A 6,524-nucleotide genomic window follows, 5' to 3' on the forward strand; every position below is an offset into this window, starting at 1 on the left:
GGCGGCGCCCCCAGCCATTCGGTGCCCCGAGGCGGCCTTGCGAGCCGTCGGGGTGCGCGGAGACCGAGGCTCGGTGGCGCTGCACCGCGGGCAGCTCCGGGCCGGGCTGGCTCTCCGAGGGTGGCACCTGCTCTGCCATGGCCCAGCCAAGAAACTGAGCTGCTGGCCGGCTCTGTTCGCCCCTGCCCGCCTTCGCTCACCAAGGCTGATCTCAGGAGCTTTCCATTGGTGTGGCTGAGAGCAAAACAAACCACCTGGAAGGTGAACCCTCTGTACCGCAGCTTCCGAGTGCGCAGGGTTCAGGCGGGGTGCTGAAGTGACCTTTAGATCCCCTGCTCTGAGTCACTGCTTGGCTGGAGCGAGCACCACAAAGCAGAGCAGCGCCCGACCTGCTGCTGTCGAGGTCGCTGCCAGCCCCTGTGGCATCAAGCTGGTGAAGTATTTGAGGCCAGGTTTGCCTGAACTGTGGTGGTTTGGCCCCTCATTCTTCTAAGGCACTTCTGATTCAAGACAGGAGAATTCATTGATTAGCAAATGTGCGCTCGGTACTTTGAAGATGTAAAGTCTTATGAAAGCACAAAGATTTATCAATTTCTATTTGGATTATTTGACTGGCCAAAAAAAAGTGTGGGTGGTTGGGATTTTTTTGCCCCTCACATTTTAGTAATCTTAAACAGGTTGCAGCTTGTGAGGAGGCATGAACAGCTAGTATCCAGGTCACAGAATTTGTGAACAATTTAAAAATTCTCATCAGTCAATGGCCTTTGTGGATTTAAGCAATTATATATGATTTTCTCCTTTAATTATTTTTGCTTTCTGTCTTGACTATAACGTTTTTATATATGCAAATATTGTTATGTCCATCCAGAAAGGATGTGGACTGCTACCTTATCTAGTGTTAATTATTACAATTTTCATCTAGATTTCCTCAACAGCCTTTTAAAGTTTTCTCTTTTTTTGTTTTTCCATATGTATGTACATGGGATTAAAACCATCCGCTCCTAGGAAAGCTCTGTTGTGGTGTGTGATATCTTTTGTAGCACCCTGAATGAGAACATTAATAAGAGCAGTCTTTTAAAGTAACTTTCATTGCCAAAAAACATCAAACCAACAAAAAACAAAACCCCCCACAAACAGGAAATGGAAAACAGTATACTGAGAAGCATTACTGTGTATGAGGAGTAACTCTGTTTAGGTAAAAAGACTTGTTAAAACCCCAGATCTATTGCTTTGTCTTCTACGGTTGAGAAAGACGTGGAAAACTTTGGAAGGACTGCACAAATCCTTGTGGTATTTTGATTGACACTTACCTTGGGCTCTTTTATCAACACATTTCTTTCTCTGATGTATTCTGTCCCTGAAATGGCATATATCAAGAAGCCTCAAGGCAAATGAAAATCTGAAATTACTAGTAGTAAACTTATTATTATGTTGTTTCACTGGAAGAACTTGGGGATTAAGATGTGCTGGTGGTAGAAATGGGTCCCAATAAAAACCAGTTGTGTAGCAAGTATGTTGAGGCATTGTAAGAACTTGTTGTCTGGAAAAGCAGAAAAGTGTAAAAAAGTATATAAAAGTCTAAAGGACGCTTTTACTTATACAGTAGTAAGAATCTAAGTGGATCCAATGGCCTTCAGCATGGCCTAGCAAGAACCCAGGGAAAGCCCTGTGCTGAGAGCTTGGATGTACATAGCTGGGCATAATACACAGGAAAGTTATGCTCAGGGCTATTGTACATCTTCCCATTTGTTGTCATTGATTCATTAAGAAATGCTGTGTGAGGCAAATTTCTCTGGCCACACACACCTCTCATTCACCCTCACAGCCTGCAACTATTGAGAAGATCAAAAGAAATAATACTATTACTTGATATGTGTGCAGTTGTCTTCCTCAGAGGCGCCCAAACTTCAGTGCATTTCTGCTTTCTTTTCAGAAGTAATGCATGTATTCTCTTTCTCCATGTCACACTGTAAAAGATTTTATAAACAATCTTGTTAATCAGGGAATGGGGAAAGTGGTCAATACCCCAGTGTTCTGAGTGCACTTGGCAAAAGTGTGACAGCATTGGGACAATTTATCCCTGTTCTGTATTAACCAGCAGAAGCTACATGTGAAACTCTCAGTAGGACTAGAAAGAATGTAGGTAAGAACACTAATAGACCTTTCTATTTATTTTTTTTTTCTTAAAAAAGACCTAATATACTTCCTGTTAAATAGCAGTAGTAAAATTTTCAGGTGGATTAAGTATTTGGAGGTAAGCATTAAAGTTAACAGTTACAAAAGCTGCCAGATTTAGAGCAGCAGATTTATTCCTGCATATGTTCCGTAACTTGCTAGGGAGTTGTGCTGCTCCCTGCTGTGTAGCTGCTGCCGGTGTGTAATCGAAACTATTTCTCTTGCTGATTTACCCACATCCAGGTGAGACAGGCTTAGGGACTTGCCCAGAGTCGCTTATGGAAACTGAAGCAGATTTCCCTGGTAAGCTGATTGTAACAGTCTGAGATAGCAATTGCTTTCCCATAAGTTCTTGCAGAGTGCATCAGCATTATCCATTAAGATGAGAATATAGTGCAGAGTCACAAAGCCCTGTGGATGTCACAAAGGTCTGCAAAGAATACAGATGTTCTTGTGACATAAAAATTACCAATTACTAATCTCAATTACTAGCCCAAATACCTTGTGCTTATATAATGTTTGACATGACCAAAACATTGAAAAATGTGAGTTATTTCACTTACAATCACCACAGAGGTCTGTAGCCAATCTCACCTGTGTATTCAGAAGTACTTTATGGTAATCAGAGGACAAATTCTATTTAATTAGAACTAATTTTGAAGCCATGTGATTCATAAGAAGTAGTCTGATAGTATAATAGTACTGTGGCTGCTGAAAACAGTGGAGATACTAGATTTATCTAGTGGTAAAGGTGGCTTAATGCTTCACCTTTAAGTGTTCCTAGATATACCAGAAACCATCTTTCAAAAGGTGGTGAAAAGAGTTGTTTTGTTCTGTGCCTTTTATGTATATTTGGGTTCTTCAAAGGAATTGGTCAGAGCAGTGTTTGTGTACTAGTCTTCTCCCTCAGCTTCCTTTCCTTTCTAGCTGCTCAGGGAGCATTGAAGATTTTCATTAAAACCAGAAGGGCTAGAAATGTTTTTTTTTTATGTTTGACAGAAGCTTATAGCAGTTTCTCAAGAAAACATCCTGCTTGCAACAGATTTTCAAACCCTATATAGGGCTAGATAAATATCTAAGCGTTGGTTATCTTACTGTTGTGTTCTAAAGCAAAGCAAAACAAAAATAACTTCAAGAAGTTGCAGGTGAGACCACTAAGTGACATGTTTCACAACGAGGCTGTTTATCTACAATCACAGAATGAGGAAGGTTGGAGGAGACCTCTGAGATCGTCAAGTCCAACCTGTGACCCAACACCACCACATCAGCCAGACCATGGCACTGAGTGCCACATCCAGTCTTTCCTTAAACACCTCTAGGGATGGTGGCTCTACCACCTCCTGGTATTATTCCAGGAAGAATTTCTTCCTAATGTCCAGCCTCCCCCGGCACAGCTTAAGACTATACCTTCTTATTGCCAGTTGCCTGGGAGAAGGGGCTGATGTCTCCCTGGCAACCTCCCTTCAAGCAGTTGTAGAGAGCCATGAGATCTTCTCTGAGTCCCCTTTTCTCCAGGCCAATAGTGTGTCCTGCTGACCACACTATTCTGGTACAGGCCAGGATGCCACTGGCCTTCCTGACCACCTGGGCACACTCTGGCTCTTGCTCAGCTGCTGTGGACCAACACCTCCAGGTCCTTTTCCTCTTGGCCACTTTCCAGCGACTCTTCTCCAGCCTGTAGCACTGCAGGGGTTCTTGTGACCCAAGGGCAGGACCCAGCACTTGGCCTGTTTGAACCTCATGCCATGGGTGTCTTGACCCATTGATCCAGCCTGTCCAGGTCCCTCTGCAGAACCTTTCTGCCCTCCAGCAGATCAACACTCCCACACAACTTGGTGTTGTCCACAAATTTGGTAATGGCAGACTAGGTATACTCTACCCCAGTGCAATGATAAACTTGGGTTTTGGTAGAATAATTTGTTAGCTTCTGAAAAAAGTTAACAAAAGTAGTACATTACAGTTGCTGCTTTGCCACTTTTTTTTTTTTTCTTATGGTGAATATTATATGTGTTCAGCACACCAAGACACTGATCTGTACATGCTGCAAATAAACAGTTGATTGTCATCTACCAGTAATTCTGAGGGTATCAATGATGTAGATTTTTACTGTGTCCTTCAGCCACAGCAAATACGTCACACCTCCTGCGGGATTAGACGTCTTTATAAATAATCTTATCACAGGTCTTCAGTTTTTCTTTGAAAGTCAAGGGTTTGAGCCTCTTCAGTCAATATCCACTCCACTGCCTGTTAAAGCCAGGGAAGAACTGGAAAGCCACTGGAAAATTAATTTAGTAAAGCCTGGGAGACTCATATTTTGCAGTTTATAGGCATGGAGAGAACTATACTGAAGGGCAGTTTCCTGCTTCTCTTCCTCTTTCTCTTCCTCTTTCTCTTCCTCTTTCTCTTCTCTTCTCTTCTCTTCTCTTCTCTTCTCTTCTCTTTTCTCTTCTCTTCTCTTCTCTTCTCTTCTCTTCTCTTCTCTTCTCTTCTCTTCTCTTCTCTTCTTCTTTTCTCAGCAGTTCCTGCTTCTACCTGCTGCAGGTAATAGGCAGGTGGGAAGAGGGCTGGTGAGGTCTCAGAGCTTCATCAAGTAAGATTTCCTCCTCACAGTGGTCTGTGGAAAAGCCAGTCTTCATCAGGAAGACTTGTTGTTCTCAATGAGTTTAATTCTCTGAAAAGCTTAATTAAGCTAAAATTTTTTAGTGCCACAGCAGGAAAAGTTGTTCAGTGAACGCTGGAAGATCTTTGGGGTTGTTCACACAGTTTGTAAAATGGCTACTTGTATAGTTTGTTCCTCATTCTTACCGAGTTTCTTTTCTACCTGTATCTCTCTGCTTCGTATCACATATTCAATCATTTAGTTGTTTGAAGCATTGCAACATTTTACATTTATATGTGCTTAACTATTTAATCTTTTTTTTTAGCAGTCAGGCAATTTGGCATCTTTATGCAAGCTCACTTTCCTGACTGGTTTTGAAACTTTAGCTCAAAATGTTTCTCTGGTTGCAAAGCTTTTTAAACTATTCATTATAATGTGATGTTTTACCAGATAATTCACTGAGACAAATGTGAAATGTGCAGTTGGGAAGGTAAAATTATAACCAGTCACATAAATCTGTCCTCATTAGCTCCTTTCAAACATCTCCAAATGTTACCAATAGAGAAAGACATCTTTGGAGAGTGGCTTGAAATGTGAATTCTTTAGTTTTCAATTGGAATCTGCTTTATGTTTGAGAGGAAGGCTTTAATTTCCTACATCTGAGATTCATTTTCAAATGCAAGCTAACAGGAAGATTAGCCTTTAAGGACTATTAGTGACTGGCCAGAATGGTGTTGGTGACTAGAACATAAAAGGGGAAAAAAAGGAAAATATGGACTTAAGAGTGAATGAGGGGATGCATCAAACTATACTCTCAGCTGGTGTTGAGATGGCTTCCTTCCACTGGGACTGTGCCAGATGAGACCAGTGACAGATCTGTCCTTTGTGATTCCAGCTTTAGTCCTGGACCACAACTTAAAAGTAGTTTTCTGGATTGTTTAGTTGATTCCTATTTTATATGCAATGTATAGAGCCTTTACTGATAACCTGTGGGACATTCTTCAAAGCTTTGCTGTAAAATCTGTTAACAGCAAAGGAAACCCTTAACACTTATTGCAGTAATGAAAATATCTTCAGACACATTAAAGGCCTTTATGGAGTTTTGATGGTTTTATTATTATTACCATCCCTGCTTTAGTAAATCAGCAGGTCAAAGTTTTGTTTATTTATGTCAGAAATTCTTGATGTATCTGTGGCTGGAAGCAGACGTATGAAGGGCTGTGCCATGATCTTTGGATGTTTTACCATTTCCTCCTTTTCTGCATGTCTTTCATAATCTCCCAAGAGAGAGCTGGCTATGTTCTTTATTCACTCTAGCTAATTTCCATGGGCTTCTGTGAAACTTTCCTGCTGTTTCCTTGACAAATCATGGATATCCCAGCCTTAATAGAGGTGTTTGCTCCCTGATGAAACAAATAACTGTTAGAGATTAGAAACCAGACTCAACAGAGCCAAGTTTGCATTTGTTTCATCAACTTCTGTGATCTATTCATATGTTTGATAAATTTATATGTTTTCCAGGCAAATGCAAGGGGGTTTTGTATGAACCACAGTTGTAAGTCAGAAAATTGCTTTGAAGGGAGCCATGATCAATAGGAGGCTGAAAGAAGAGTCTTGTTCTGATCATTGTACATAATTTTGTAAAATGGTTTGACAGGTTACAGACTGTATGTGGCAAACTAAGGTGAAGCTGAAAAAAAGAGTACAAGACAGAAAACAGCACAGCAATGTTAGTCTTGTAGCTACCCCA

This window comes from Geospiza fortis, unplaced genomic scaffold, assembly GCF_000277835.1.
Source record: "Geospiza fortis unplaced genomic scaffold, GeoFor_1.0 scaffold81, whole genome shotgun sequence".
In the NCBI taxonomy this organism is placed as follows: Eukaryota; Metazoa; Chordata; class Aves; order Passeriformes; family Thraupidae; genus Geospiza; species Geospiza fortis.